The sequence below is a fragment of the Schistocerca serialis genome, chromosome 2 (genome assembly GCF_023864345.2).
Source record: "Schistocerca serialis cubense isolate TAMUIC-IGC-003099 chromosome 2, iqSchSeri2.2, whole genome shotgun sequence".
Classification (NCBI taxonomy): Eukaryota; Metazoa; Arthropoda; class Insecta; order Orthoptera; family Acrididae; genus Schistocerca; species Schistocerca serialis.
The window spans coordinates 560,478,133-560,494,678 of NC_064639.1; positions in this window are offsets into that span (position 1 = coordinate 560,478,133).

Below are 16,546 nucleotides of genomic sequence, written 5' to 3' on the forward strand. Positions count from 1 at the left end.
TGGATTTGAAAAATGTGAACGGAAAATTACAACCTGCTGCTATCTGTTCAAATGGCTCTGAGCACTATGGGACTCAACTGCTGTGGTCATCAGTCCCCTAGAACTTAGAACTACTTAAACCTAACTAACCTAAGGACATCACACACATCCATGCCCGAGGCAGGATTCGAACCTGCGACCGCAGCAGTCGCACGGTTCCGGACTGCGCGCCTAGAACCGCGAGACCACCGCGGCCGGCCTGCTATCTGTCTAATACCTCATGCTTACAAGGATCACCTGTTATGGCATACGCACATGAGCTGGGGACAGTTTGGATTTGAAAAATGTAAACGGAAAATTACAACCTACTGCTACCTGTCTAATCCGTACAGACGCGTGAATAATTTGTTGCGAGCGTGCGTTGTCTGTCAGAAAACTATCACACGAAACTGTCTAGCAAATATCCTTTGTATCCGATTCTGACGACTAAACCTGGAGAAATCGCCTGCATTGACATAGCTGGAACATAAACTCAAGGAAGGGGAGGTGCTATATGTCTGGTTGCGGTACATGATTTATTCTCAAAAGACGTCCGATTTTACATCACAAAGTCCACACACATCGCTACACTAATCAAGAGGTCGAAGAATGACTGCTTCCCTCGCTTCGGAAAGCCAGATGCAATATTGTGCGACAATGCTCCAAATTTCACTTGTCGACTATGGCGCTCATTTCTTCGTTAGCATAATATCAACCAGATTTTAATTTCACTTTTCCATCCGGAAAGGAATTTTGCAGAAAGGATTTACAAGTCATCCAACCAAACTCATACGCTACATAAACAAACAAGTCATTGACTGTGTCACCCTCTTGAGAAAATCGTGAATGATTATCCACAACTTTTCACAGGGTACACAGCAAACGAGGTTATGTTAAACAAAATAGAGGGAAATGAGTGGGTGGCTCCACTTCCGCTCAAGTGACATCTCATGGGAAGAATAAACACATCAAGCATTTGTGTCTTTAAACGCCAGTGATATGACACGAAAGAGAGCGTTCAATAAAACACGAGGCGAAACGCAGTCGTTTGTCCAGACGAGCCTAAACTATCTCTTCACAATAAACGGAACTAACAGGCCTGTGCTGTATTGTGAAAAATCTACATGATGGAATATTTCTCTTTTTTACATAATGAGGGCTTTATTATCATAGACATACGAGAAAATTTATAAAGTAGGGATTTGTTTTATTATTGCACATAGCTGTGCCTGTACTTGTTTTGTTCGTGATTTATTTTATAGTGTATTTGTATTTGTATTTTTGTATGTCGGCGTAAATATTAAGAGCGCTTGACTCTTGTCAAATAATCCTTGTCTGAGAGAGCTTCTTGCTCACATGTACTTAACGTAAACGAGACTGGCGCAAGGCCGTGAATTATTAGCTTAAATGATGACAGACTTCATGATAATCTAAGGTGTGCTAGAATTCTAATTCATGTTTTGAGGACTGTGACATCTACACAATAGTTAGTGCCTTTTGCTCTACGAACTTAAGTAGTGTAAGTGAATGTGAGCTAATAGTTAATACACTCCTGGAAATGGAAAAAAGAACACATTGACACCGGTGTTTCAGACCCACCATACTTGCTCCGGACACTGCGAGAGGGCTGTACAAGCAATGATCACACGCACGGCACAGCGGACACACCAGGAACCGCGGTGTTGGCCGTCGAATGGCGCTAGCTGCGCAGCATTTGTGCACCGCCGCCGTCAGTGTCAGCCAGTTTGCCGTGGCATACGGAGCTCCATCGCAGTCTTTAACACTGGTAGCATGCCGCGACATCGTGGACGTGAACCGTATGTGCAGTTGACGGACTTTGAGCGAGGGCGTATAGTGGGCATGCGGGAGGCCGGGTGGACGTACCGCCGAATTGCTCAACACGTGGGGCGTGAGGTCTCCACAGTACATCGATGTTGTCGCCAGTGGTTGGCGGAAGGTGCACGTGCCCGTCGACCTGGGACCGGACCGCAGCGACGCACGGATGCACGCCAAGACCGTAGGATCCAACGCAGTGCCGTAGGGGACCGCACCGCCACTTCCCAGCAAATTAGGGACACTGTTGCTCCTGGGGTATCGGCGAGGACCATTCGCAATCGTCTCCATGAGGCTGGGCTACGGTCCCGCACACCGTTAGGCCGTCTTCCGCTCACGCCCCAACATCGTGCAGCCCGCCTCCAGTGGTGTCGCGACAGGCGTGAATGGAGGGACGAATGGAGACGTGTCGTCTTCAGCGATGAGAGTCGCTTCTGCCTTGGTGCCAATGATGGTCGTATGCGTGTTTGGCGCCGTGCAGGTGAGCGCCACAATCAGGACTGCATACGACCGAGGCACACAGGGCCAACACCCGGCATCATGGTGTGGGGAGCGATCTCCTACACTGGCCGTACACCACTGGTGATCGTCGAGGGGACACTGAATAGTGCACGGTACATCCAAACCGTCATCGAACCCATCGTTCTACCATTCCTAGACCGGCAAGGGAACTTGCTGTTCCAACAGGACAATTCACGTCCGCATTTATCCCGTGCCACCCAACGTGCTCTAGAAGGTGTAAGTCAACTACCCTGGCCAGCAAGATCTCCGGATCTGTCCCCCATTGAGCATGTTTCGGACTGGACGAAGCGTCGTCTCACGCGGTCTGCACGTCCAGCACGAACGCTGGTCCAACTGAGGCGCCAGGTGGAAATGGCATGGCAAGCCGTTCCACAGGACTACATCCAGCATCTCTACGATCGTCTCCATGGGAGAATAGCAGCCTGCATTGCTGCGAAAGGTGGATATACACTGTACTAGTGCCGACATTGTGCATGCTCTGTTGCCTGTGTCTATGTGCCTGTGGTTCTGTCAGTGTGATCATGTGATGTATCTGACCCCAGGAATGTGTCAATAAAGTTTCCCCTTCCTGGGACAATGAATTCACGGTGTTCTTATTTCAATTTCCAGGAGTGTATTATTATCTTGTCATTTGTCTAGAACACTGAAGAGCCAAAGAAACTGACACGCCTGCCTAATATCGTGTAGGGTCCCCGCGAGCGCATAGAAGTGCCGCAACACGACGTGGCATGGACTCAACTGACGTCTGAAATAGTGCTGTAGCTGTTGGAGTAAACTGGGTTGATGAGTGCTGGCGGTGGCAGCTGATGTTCGGACGTCACGGAGTGGAGGCAGGCACAGTTCTCTAAGCATTGCCGGGACCTGGAGGAAGTTCGGTCTACTCACCACTGCCCTTGTAGAATTGAAAGGCTCATGAAAAGCTCACTTTTATAAATACGTAAGTATCAAGCCCGTGGGTTTCGCTCGCTTTTCTGTTCACTACCAGTATTACAACAGTGAAGATAGCCTAGCATAAATGCATCTGCCATTGCGGTTACTGTACCTTTATTGCTTGAGAGAGATATTCTGAGACACTACTATATACAAGTAGTGCTCATAAACCTGGATGAGTGAAATTTTAGCTTATGCAAAGCACACGTCATACCCAGTGTCTGAATAAATAGTACTGGTTTTTCCTCTTCGACTCGTTTCTTCATTGTGGTTAGTGTTAAAATATTTTGTGGCCGTATCTAACTGTTGTTGCAATGTTCAGGTGGCGTTTGTTTAATTTTGTTCGAACGCGCGTGATTTATGGACCCGTTGTTCGCACGAAGCCTGATAATGTTCAGACGCACTCGCAGTGACCGTACTCGTATTATTGCAGGACTGTGTGCACTTACGTTAATACCTCACTGTTATGGTGACTGTATTATTTTTCTTATATTTTATTTAATTGCTGCAATTTTCTGTTTACTCCCGTTTACGTGCGAAAGTGCAGTTGTAAGTTAACAAGTGTTAGTTTAACCCAGGCACCGGTTGGTCGTTGGCTCAGTTGAAATTTGTGTGTTGTGAGCGTCATTTTGTCTGCAGTGCGATATGTTCTTTCCTCGCTGGTTTTGGTAACTGTAATTAGCCTTATTCTGAGGATTTAATACCTTGTTTTAAGGCTAACTATATCATTTCAGCTGTAGGAGTTGTACCACCTCGGTAAAAATTTGCGCCTTAATCAAAACCTGTTCTGATATTTGAGTACGCCACTGAAGTAATTGGTATTAGGCATTTATTGCTAGGCTCTCGTGCGGAATGGTGATTATTCCAAAATTTTGACAGATTGCTTTAATGTTTGCCCTGTATTTGACATTTGGCTTTGTGTGTCTCACAGATACCGTTGGCTATTAAAGATTTCTTGTTCTATCCTATTGAGGCCAGGGAGGTATTATATTTTTTTCCACGACTGACACGACTATAAATTGCTTAAATAAAAATGAGGGCGAACTAACTCCCTTTAATGGCGCCGCGCCTCACGACCCGATAACATACAATTCAAGATAATTTTAATTAAAGTTGCGGTGTTTCCTTAAGCCCTGGAGTGTTGCACGTCACGTCTAAGGTGTATTATACCTTTTAATTCTGTTTAAGTAAATTTTTACCAAGAAAAACCGTATGTTTGGAGAAGTTACTTTATTTAGGCAACCAGTTTCGGCATCTCAATAATGCTATCTTCAGGCCCCTAAGCACTCCAAGCATAGACAGATATATCGATACTTGCATACTGGAGGCATCAGTATCTGGATTCCGTCAATTCGTTTTTCAGTGTTTACTTCGAAGACGTGACAACAACTGATCACACCTATAGTCCTAGAAAGTCACATTCTCGGACGGTAGGTGTGATTAGTTGTTGTCAAGTCTTTGAAGTAAATATTCCAGAAAAGAATTCACGAAATCCAGATGCTGATGGTCCCAGTATGAAAGTATCTGTGTATCTGTCTATACATGAAGTGCTTAGAGGCCTGAAGACAGGTCGGCCGCGGTGGTCTAGCGGTTCTAGGCGCTCAGTCCGGAACCGCGCGACTGCTACGCTCGCAGGTTCGAATCCTGCCTCGGGCATGGATGTGTGTGATGTCCTTAGGTTAGGTAGGTTTAAGTAGTTCTAAGTTCTAGGGGACTGATGACCACAGATGTTAAGTCCCATAGTGCTCAGAGCCATTTTTTGCCAGCCTGAAGACAGCATTACTGAGATGCCGAAACTGGTTGTCTAAATAAAATAACTTCCCACACATACGACTGTTTGGCGATTTTTCTTGGTAAAGATTTCACTGGCCCCTGTGACAAGCATCACGCTTAGTCACATTGTCTCTCTTGGTTCTGTTTAAGCAATTGCTGTTTCTTAAGAGTTACATGTCTGAGGTTTGGGTATTTGGTACCTTTGATTCAGTTTAAGTAAAATTTTATCTTTCTTCAAGGTGACATACGTCACTTTTTGATAAACTATACCTTCATGCTATTAAGATTAACGCACATTTTGTTTAAGAACTTTAATGCTACTGGAGTAAATTCCCGTATTATTTAAAGGCCACATGTGTCCATATGTGTTTTAGAATATTCATGTATGATGAATGTAAGCCAATGACCTGGGCTAGTATGATTAATGCCTTGCTTAAATAGATCTTTTAATGATTTTATAAAACTTATTTGCACCAAAGAAAAACTTATCCAAAGGATATTTTTTAGAAATTTTTCTAAATTGCTTAGAAATTTTGTTGTTGTTTGTTGTTAACTGCTTGTTAGTACCAGCATCTTATCACTCCCTCTCCCACTGCCCTGCCATTTCAACTATCTTCAATTGGTCCAAATTATTAGCGATATTCCGGGCAGTCAATTTCTTCCTGGCTTCTCCCTTAATGTTGGACCTGATGTATTGAAACAGCTGAGGTTTACCATTTGTTCGGACTACTCGAACGAGGTTTTCACAATCTCAATTTACTCGTAAAGTTCGGACTTAGCCCCGCGAAATGAATTATTCACTAACACAAGAGCATCCTTTGTCCTAACGACTGAACTACTGGTTGAAGTCACACTGCGTTAATTCAACATTGTGCATAAGGTTTTGAAACTATTGCTGTTGTCGCTTGCCTAAACTCTTTGTGCTGGTGATGCTGTAGTTGTACCCGTTTCCCTTGTAGTTCCTTCTGCCATTACTTCTTCCCCTGCCACTTGTCTGGCCTGGACAATGTCACCAAGATGCTGCTGGGCTCTTAGAATGGCTTCTGCTTATTTTGATCTGTTCCGTAGGCCTGTTCGTCGATCTTATCGATGGGGAATGATGCCGAAAGTCTTCCCAATTCTCCTCCAATGTTCTGTCACCCTATTTTCTACTCCAGAATGGCTCTACAAAACACACCCCATGTTCCTGACAGTAGAAATTTTATGCATCATTCTGGCACACATGCTATCAACAGCTTTCGAAGGTGTGTCCTGAGGATCAGGATGTTGATGACAGTGTAGGCCGAGGTTTAATAAGCTACATTTCACGTTCAATAAATCGGTCACGCAGGAGAATCGTATCAACACACCGTCGTTCGACGACCGAACAGACTCCCGTATGGACGACATAGTAATAAGCATCCCTGGCGTAGAAAGAATGGTTCAAATGGCTCTGAGCACTATGGAACTTCTGAGGTCATCAGTCCCCTAGAACTTAGAACTACTTAAACCTAACTAACCTAAGGTCATCACACACATCCATGCCCGAGGCAGGATTCGAACCTGCGACCGTAGCTGTCGCGCGGTTCCAGACTGTAGCGCCTAGAACCGCTCGGTCACATCGGCCGGCCCTGGCGTAGAGAAACAATTTAAGGAGTCATCAGGTCCGGATGGAAATCCAATCCGATTTTTCAACGAGTACTTTGCGGCACTTACCACTTACTTAGGCTATATTTATCGCGAATCTCTCGCCCAGCCCAAAGTCTCAAGCGACTGGAAAAAAGCGCAGGTGTCTCCTGTGTATAAGAAGGGCAACAGAGCGGAACCGCAAAATTACAGACCTATATTCATAACATCGCTTTGCTGCGTAATCCTGAACATATTCTCAGTCGGAACATAATAAATTTATTTTGACGCCGACAAGCTGTTGTCCACGAATCAGCACGGTTTTATAAATTTCGGTCGTGCTACGCTTAGCTTGCCCTTTCCTCACTTGATATACTGTGAACTGTGGACAAAGGGCAACAGGCAGGTTCCATATTTCTAGATTTCCGGAAAGCATTTGACACGGTGCCCCATTGCAGGCTTTTAAGGGAGTTAAGAGCATATGGAATCGCTTCACAGATATGTGAGTGGCTCGAAGACTTCTTAAGTTATAGAGTCAAGTATGTTGTCCCTGACAGCGAGAGTTCATCAGAGACAAGGGTGACCTCAGGAGTGCTCCAAGGAAGTGCGATCAGGCTGCTATTATTCTATATATACATATATGATTTGGCGGACAGGGTGCGCAGCAGTCTGCGGTTGTTTGCTAATGATGCTGTCGTATACCGTAAGGTGTTGGACGTGAGTGACTCTGAGAGGATACAAGATGAATCAGCCAAAAATTTTAGTTAGCGTGATGAACGTCAGCTAATTGTAAATGTATGTTAATGCAAATGAGTAGGAAAAACACACCCGTAATATTCGATACAGCATTGTTAGTATCCTACTTGACACAGTCACGTTGTTTAAATATCTTGGCGTAAGGTTGCAAAGCGATATGAAATAGAACGAGCATGGGAGGATTGTTGCAGTAGAGGTGAATGGTCGACTTTGGTTCATTGGGAGAATTCTACGAAAGTGTGATTCATCTGTAAACTAGATTACATATGGGATGATAGTGCGACCTGTTCTTGAGTTCTGCTCCAGTGTTTGGAACCAGTACCAAGTCGGATTAAAAGAAAACGTCGAAGTAATTCAGAGGCGGGTTGCTACATTTGTTACCGGTAGGTTCGAACAACACGTAAGTGTTATGAGATTCTTCGGGAACTCAAATGGGAATCATTTTCGACGAACACTGTTGAGAAAATTTAGAGAACCGGCATGGCTGCAGAACGATCCTACTGCCTCCAAGATACATTGCCATAGAAACAGTCATTTTCCCCTTGCTCTGATTGCGAGTGTAACTAGAATGACTAGCGCAAGGTGGACTGCTGAACATCGATGTAGATGTAGATGCAAATGTAGTGGAGAGTGAAGTAAATTTTTGGCTTTGTAGAAAGTGAAAAACGGTGCAAACACTTAAAAAATGGTTCAAATGGCTCTAAGCACTATGGGACTTAACATCTAAGGTCATCAGTCCCCTAGACTTACAACTACTTAAACCTAACTAACTTAAGCACATCACACACATCCATGCCCGAGACAGTGTTCGAATCTGCGACCGCAGCAGCAGCATGGTTCCGGACTGAAGCCCCTAGAACCGCTCGGTCACAGCGGCCGGTTGCAAACACTTAAGTATTTAGTTTACAGAAAATTTATTTCTGTTAAGAGTAATTTATTTCTCCATAACTTAACTTCAATCTGAGAGGTGTTATTGTGGCTTCATATCTCTGTACATCAATGATTAAATCCTACCAGCCTATACATTAATCATTTCCAGCAGCTCTCGCTTCCCAAGTTGTACTTTTCACTATAATAGACGAACAATCTGCCTGAAACCCGTTCCGACAATACATAATCACACGTTTTAATCCCAATGGGAGACAAGTGCGAGATAGCACTTGTTCCTCTTTATAGTCTGACAAACAGAAAATATCAGCTATTGCTCATTGATACTGCTACAGACAAACTCTACAGAGCTAGTCCTAAACAGGCAGAAGATCTTTAACCATATCAATTTCTTTGCACATTTTTCTCTCTTTCTCCGGTTATCAGACTTCAAAATATTGAAGTTCTGTCCTTTTAATTTCTGATACTTGCTAACGTTTTAAAACTAAATTGCAAGTTTTTCATTTGTCTTCCAATACAGGAGAAATTTGGAGGTTATAAAAATATTCAATTCCTACAAGTAAAACTGTAAAGACCACAAAAAATTTATTCCTATATTTTTTATTCTATTTTGTGTAAATATACTTCAGCATCTCACAGAATATCTTGTAAATGAGAAGAGATAATCCCTGAAAAGGTTTATTAGGTGAAGTAGTCCTCAAATCATTTTAAAATAAACCATGGAAATTTCAAGGGCTCTGAATAACATACTTTTGATCTAACTATAATTTTAAGTTGCTAAGTGGAGAATAAAAGTTGGTGTGTTTATAAAATATCGATTCTCATTTTTTATTGAAAATTGTTGTTTGGAGTTTTCTCTTCAATTCGGTATATGTTTCATTAATTTTGGATAACTAAGTATTTTTAATTTACGGCACAAGTAATTCCTACAGGTTCCATGACCACTTGTTCAGTTACGACGAAGTATCTCGGCAACAACTTTCTCTAGAAGGCGATGATTTATGTTGATTTACAGTAAACATCTTGATGCATAGGTTTGCTACATTGTTTGCTGTAATATCAATTCCATTTAGTGGTATAATGCATGGTACCTTCCACGTTTTGTAAGGCACATTACACCTTTCGTTATGTACATTTGGACTTGTTGCCCATTGAGTTGCGTTTCTGTCTTTAATATCACTCCACTAAAGCTAATACTTAAGAAGATCAGAAATAAGGCAAATATTTACTACAGAACATGTTCTGTTGGAAGTTTACATCCAGAGAATGAGTAGGGCAAGCTAAACTCAACAAAGTTCTCCACTACCAAGTGCTTCCATGGAGAAGCTTTTGAACAGTAATGAAGTGTAAAGTGAAACTAGAGCCAGTGATATAACCTGAATATTTAGATTATTTGTACCAAAAATAATGTTCACTCTAAATGCATGCTGCAATGTTAGTGGAAGAGAGATAATTTCTGAAAATGTCTTCAAGAGAAACGGTTTAGGTGTTAGTTTGGAAGTGTCTTGTTTCATATGTGAGAGAAAGAAAGAATTTTGGACACCTGAAAAATGTAAAAACGTTAACCATTTTTAGACGAAAGTTAGATATTTCCATGGGCTGAGATGCATCGGGAAAGGCCATAGGCCTGGAAAATGTGTGCTCTTACGACTATGTCATGCCCATTACTAACGTTTCAAGATACACATATGACTGTGGGAAAATAGTAAAAGTAATTAAAGAAGAACCTATGAAATCTGCAATAGTGGAAGCAGTTGAAGAACATGATGGTAACAACGACTTTTGCATAGCATTTGACGAATCATGGTAGAAAAGATGCCATCAATCTAGAAATTTGTGTGCAGCTGCCACAAGAATTGATACATGAAAAGTGCTCGATGCTGAGGTATTGCCAAAACATTGCCATGGATGAAGAAATGTGGATACCACTAATGAAAAAAAAAAAAAACAATTGCATGAACACAACTGTCAAAAGCATATGAAGGATCCAGTGGAGGAATGGAAAGTGCTCTCAAGAACAACGTGAGATTCGCTATGCTAAATTCATTGGCTAGGCTAATTTCATTTCTTTCAAATCAATAACTGATAGCAGGCCGTCTGGTGAAATAGTAAGGCGAAAGTTAGACTGTGTCTGTCATATACAGAAGCGAATGGATATTAGACTGCATAAAAACAGGCAGAACTTTTCTAGCAAAAGTTTTGAAGATGGTAGGGCAGTTAGAGGACGTTTGACTGACAAAACAATCAGCTATGGCCAAGCCATTAGAAAGAATTGAAACAACCTGAAAGCAATGAGAGAAGCTATAAGGGAAACATTTTTCCACAAGACGTCAAGTGATAAGACGAACAACTTATGTTCAGTTGACTAATATGAATACTGCAAAACTGCAGAAACCGAATATACCAATAGAAATACCACCCCTGAAGCTGTTGGAGCAGTAATAAAGCCAGTACATAGAGATCCATCACATCCAGATCTTCTAAAGAAATGTCTTACAGAAGGAACAGATATTTCTGGGCTTGAAAACACCAAAGATTTGTGTAAGTAATACTGTGATTATCGTCAGTGATGGAAATGCAGGCAGAATAAAGGTTCTGAAGCGATTTGGAATTAATTCTGCCCATAGTACAGAGGCAATCCTACAAGAACTTGATAGAGAGCGAGTCTCCAAGGCAGAAATTATGATTAAACATACAGAAGAAACAGCAAGAACCCTCATACAGAGAAAAAGACTGCATCTGGTTGCTCCTCAAGAAGATAAACATTCAAAATTTGAAGTGATTGAGGCTCTCTCTTAATTCAGTAGTGAGTTTTCCGTTACTTCAGCTTTCAAGTGAAATTTCTGAAAAACTACTGTTTTACTAATGTTTCCCATTATCTCAGAAACTACTTAAGCTAAAGCTCTGAAAGTTTTACCTCTTCTTTAGAGCGCTATTATGTTTATGTTGATTTACAATAGTAGAAATAGCACTTACAGTTTGATCGTGAAAATACTTTTTTATTATATTAATTTTTAAGACATTCATTAAAAAATTCATATCTTGATTCCCAACAAAGTCAGGTACTTGATAGTAGATCAGTGAATATATAAGATATGACTCTGTATCCTTGCAAAGTTTTGTTTTATTACTTTGGATAGTTCCTGACCAAATGGGATATAAATATGTTAAATTTAAAATTATCAGGATAGGGCATTGATACTGACCTTACACAAAAGGTATGCTCAGCCAACAGTATTTAAAGACACCTCAATTCATTTTTAAATGACATTACGTACAGTAGATGTGATGCACAGCAGTAACATTTTTTTCTGAATGGAGCAAAACACTCCCCCAAAAATTGGTAAGGTCTTCTAGTTCACTTTTTCGGATGTTCAACAACAGCAGGTACAGAAATTCTTCCAATCCATATTTGGAATACAGCAAACCAGTGCTTAACAGTATTGGTTAAAACAGTCTTGGTTGCAATTTTAGTTTTTTTAATTTTTCAACTACGTGTTTAGCCTTATTTAGCCATCTTCAGATTGATGTTAATTTGGTATTTCTTAGAACAATCCTTTAAACAGTGTAGCCAATGGACATCGCCAAATACATCAGGCCAACGAAGGTAATGTTGGCCCGATATATTCGACGATGTCTTTTGGCTACAATGTCTAAAGGATTGTTCTAAGAAATACCAAATTAAGATCAACCTGTAGATGCCTAAATAAGGCGAAACGCCTAGTTGAAAAATAAAGAAACTAAAACTGCAACCAAGACTGTTTTTAACCAATACTGTAACAGCAGGTACATAAGGAATGGGAATTGTCAAATATCCTCTCATATGGACAAATTCAATAACGGTGAAGGTCCTGAAGGGAACATAAACTGTACAATAACACCATGTTCTGCTGTATATAGTTCAATAATTATCTCAAAGTATCACAGATTGGAATATTCAAGTTACATATCTTGATGGGATGCAGACTTGCTGGTTGATAGCATAACAAAGAATATACACCAAACTACAGAAAATAAACAAATTTATTTTCTGAGTATCCTCATGTCACTCAACTATCCTTAGCAAAAGATTGAAGAAATACTTTCAAAGTTTCTGAATACTGAGCATGTCAAACACAGAATCTTTTTAAAGGAAAGGATTTCTTAGCAGAACCAATCCTGACATGAAACTCGAAACTAAATGTGGTGTCACCGCCAGACAGCACACTTGCTAGGTGGTAGCCTTTAAATCGGCCGTGATCCGTTAGTATACGTCGGACCCGCATGTCGCCACTATCAGTGATTGCAGACCGAGCGCCGCCACACGGCAGGTCTAGAGAGACTTCCTAGCACTCGGCCCAGTTGTTCAGCCGACTTTGCTAGCGATGGTTCACTGACAAATTACGCTCTCATTTGCCGAGACGATAGTTAGCATAGCCTTCAGCTACGTCATTTGCTACGACCTAGCAAGGCGCCATTACCAGTCACTATTGATGCTATAAAACATGTACCGTCAAGAGCGATGTTCACCAATTATGGATTAAAGTTAAGTATTCCAGAAGCTGCGTAGCTTTTTTACTAGACTCAACTCCTTTAACTGTTCCAGACCTCACGCCAGCCTGTGTGAGCTTAAACGCGTGCCTTTCGGCTTCCTCCCAGTGGATTGGCTGTCTTGCCAGTCCACAACACTAAACCCTGAAATAACCCAAATTTTAATAAATTTTTAGTTAAATAATAAATAATCTAGAGGTATACCAATGTGCATCAGAGGTTGAAAGTATAGTAAAAATCTATGTGAAACGATATGCTTGATTTTATGCAGTTTATGTAAATTGAGTTTTCTTTGCCTCAATCTGCATGCTCCATCAAGTGCTAAAGGTACCCTTCAGTATGTGTCTGTACTGTTCACCAGAACATAATTTTATTAATAAATGCAAAACGATTTGAAGAAAGTTGTATGGAGTTTATAGAACTGATAGTGTATGAAAACTCAGCCTCAGCGCGTATGCTAGAGTGGTGTCGCGATTTCCCTCAAAAGCAAGAAGAAAAAGGAATATTATGTTCCATTTTTTTTCTAAAATTGCAATTAAGGTGACAATGTTGATTTACATCAATAGATTTCGGCTGATAGAACTCAAATGATCACAAGTAGTGTAAATACTGCTGACTTCATTCATCTAAATTATAAAAAGTTGTTCAATATTCTTACATTGTTAAATCTCGACCGAAATACCCTTCAGTAATCATCTTCTGCAAATGTTACCACAGTATTGATTTCAGTGAAGATTATTCCTTTACTATTAAGGTCAAAGCCCAATGAGACCATTGGGTGTGTGCTTCTTGCATCGTAAACCACATTATAATTAATGTAAGGCAATACTAAAGGTGAAATGTTAGTTAAACTTTTTGTTGTTACACCTGCAACAGGAAACATGATGTCTGTATGGCATACAGAACGGAGGACTGTGAATTTATCACAGTAACACAATCAAATGTTTAAAAAACCACTAGCTAAGAGACAGGTGTGCAAGCATGCAAAATGTAAATTGAATTTATGAACCTACATCTTCATCGAAACTTAGTATCAGTGCTGGGTTGTCGTTCTTGCAAACTAGCAAAAGAAAAACTGAGAATGATGGCAGAGATCAGACAATGACAGGTTAGCCCAGAAGTAAATTTTACAGAGACCTCTTGGAAAGCAAAGACCATCTGCATCCAACTTGTTACAGTTATGATATGTTAGTATATCTGATATGGATGTAAATAGGACACATTCTGATCTTTCTGAACGCTTTGCAGAAGTTCAAACACTACATGCAGTCCATAATTTTCAGCATTTACATTGTTTAAGAAGCTTGGGAGCAAGGATGATCTGTAGTGATGTGGAACCCACCTTGAGTTATAATTTAAGTACTAAATTTGCATCCACCATGAGAGAAGAAAATCTGATTCTACCAAGTTATGAACCTTGCAAATATCTTCAGGACAATCATTGAACTAAATACAACAGAACATTATGGTTCTGAACAGTTCACTTATATTTTAGTACCTTTGCTTTCATTCTATTGGCTGAAATTAGAGGGTATTTGTCATTCCTCCTTTACTTGCTCGTTCTGAACTCCCTATTACATTATCTGGAATAAATTACCAACTTATTTATTTTAGACAGAATTGTTTAAGAAAGTGAATTAACTTCTGCTTTATTTTTAAAATACTGTTGGTTTAAACAGTTTCTTTTACAAGTTTAACCACTTAAACTTTCATTTAGCTCAAAAGAAGATAATTGAGCACCCTTGATGTTTCCAAGGATTGTCTTCGTTTCTCAATGAAAAGTTAAATACTATTTGTTACAAAAAGTAACAAAGGAATAAAAACCCTATGAAATTGATCTTCCCATGATACAGGCCAAGATTTGAGGATTATTTTGCAATAAAGTTTTAGGTACTATACCTTTCCCTTTTGTGATATTTGGTACAACGAGGAAGTATGTTTCTTGCAAAATAAAATACAGAAAATTCAGCATAAATTGTTCCCTCCTTGATAGTTTTACTTAAAGGAATGAGATCTTTTTCACAATTCATGTATTGTGAAGTGTATAACCATCAAATTTCATCCATATTGAATGCTAACTAAAAAATCATAATACATTTTCAAAATATTGGCAAGTAACTTGTGCAATCACAATGATAAAAATGACAAAATTTCCACACTTTTAAGTGCCATAAAATAGAAACAAGAAGAGACAAAATTCTAAAATATGATATGATTACCTGTCTTCATAGGAAGAACAAACAAGGCATGTTTCATCTAAATCTGAGGTCGTGGGTGAAAAAACGCTTTTTTCTTTTTTTTTGTTGAACTGATATGGAACTTTTTCCTGTGCCACCGAGAAGAGCCTTCATTTTTCAGGCTACCATTTGACACTGTTGTACTGACAGGGACAACAAAAGAAGCTGTGTAACTGAATGTAATTTAAAATTAGAAAAACATTTAGTCAGATTTTGAAAAAGCAAATTATCCAGAGCAGGGGCAAATACTATTGTGTGTGTTCCAGTAAGCATTTATATGTGAGAGTGATGATTTACTTCTCTTTCTTTTCAGCAATAGATCAGAGTAAAGAGGATAAACTGTGAAACATGACCAAATATTTCCCTAAGGATATTTAGCTTCACTGTAATAACTTTCAAAATATTTCATACTTTTTGCACTAAATGTGGTTTATTTAAGCTGCTATTACGTTTGCAACTTGATGATCGACATGCGAAATTTATACGTGGCATCATTCGAAAAAATTCTGCATTAAATATCACATATGACAATAGCCAAGTGAGCAAGAGCTGAAGATTTCGTTTAGAGCAATGAAATAATGTTTTGTTTCGTGAAGGTGGTGCCCCAAAGCCTGTACATATTAAAGAAAGGACGTCCGAATTCACTGTCAAGAGCTGATGATATGTCCACCCTTATCACAACCGGTTTCAGTCTTCACACCATCATCAGGTACCCAGAATACCAAGGGAGAGGGCACATGAAGTGCATTTCTTACTTAACTGTAAATGCAATGTTAACTGAGAATGTTTCCACTATATTATAAAATATTCAGGTAATTCACTTCAGTCGTTTGCTGTATGGAATGTTGTTTTTATCAGGTAGTGCTCGATGTGTCTGAGTCCTCTGTGTATTTACTTTATCTATTAGATTGTGGAACACTCAGTTTATTCACTGTACAGTGTAAGCATTTGTTGTTTTAATAAGTGAGTATTTCTGTGACATTGTTACGTACTCAGGCATTTCACATTAGTCGTATTCTATTTGAAAATGTTCTTTTGATCACCGATTATTTCATGTGTTCCTTGACTTAGTGTAAAAATTTCTGCCTATTACCATTAATAACATACGAGGCAGGTAACTATATTCCTGCATATCTTGCTTTAAAACTGAAATGTCTTGTATACGTTATAGACCACTGTAAAACGAAAATAATGTGCGTAGAGAACAAAAGACGTATATTGTTTCACTTAGACGAAAATGCATAAATGTAAGTCGCTCCTTACTTGTGCTTTATTTCTGTCAATATTGTTATAATATCCATAATATGCTATTGCATACAACGTACAGATCGAAAAGTTTTTATTTGAGACTGTCACAAATGCTGATATGTACAAACGTTGCACAATATGCATAATCGTAAGGATATTGGTCAATGCAATCGTAGTGTAAAAATCGATGTATACCGACCCTTATT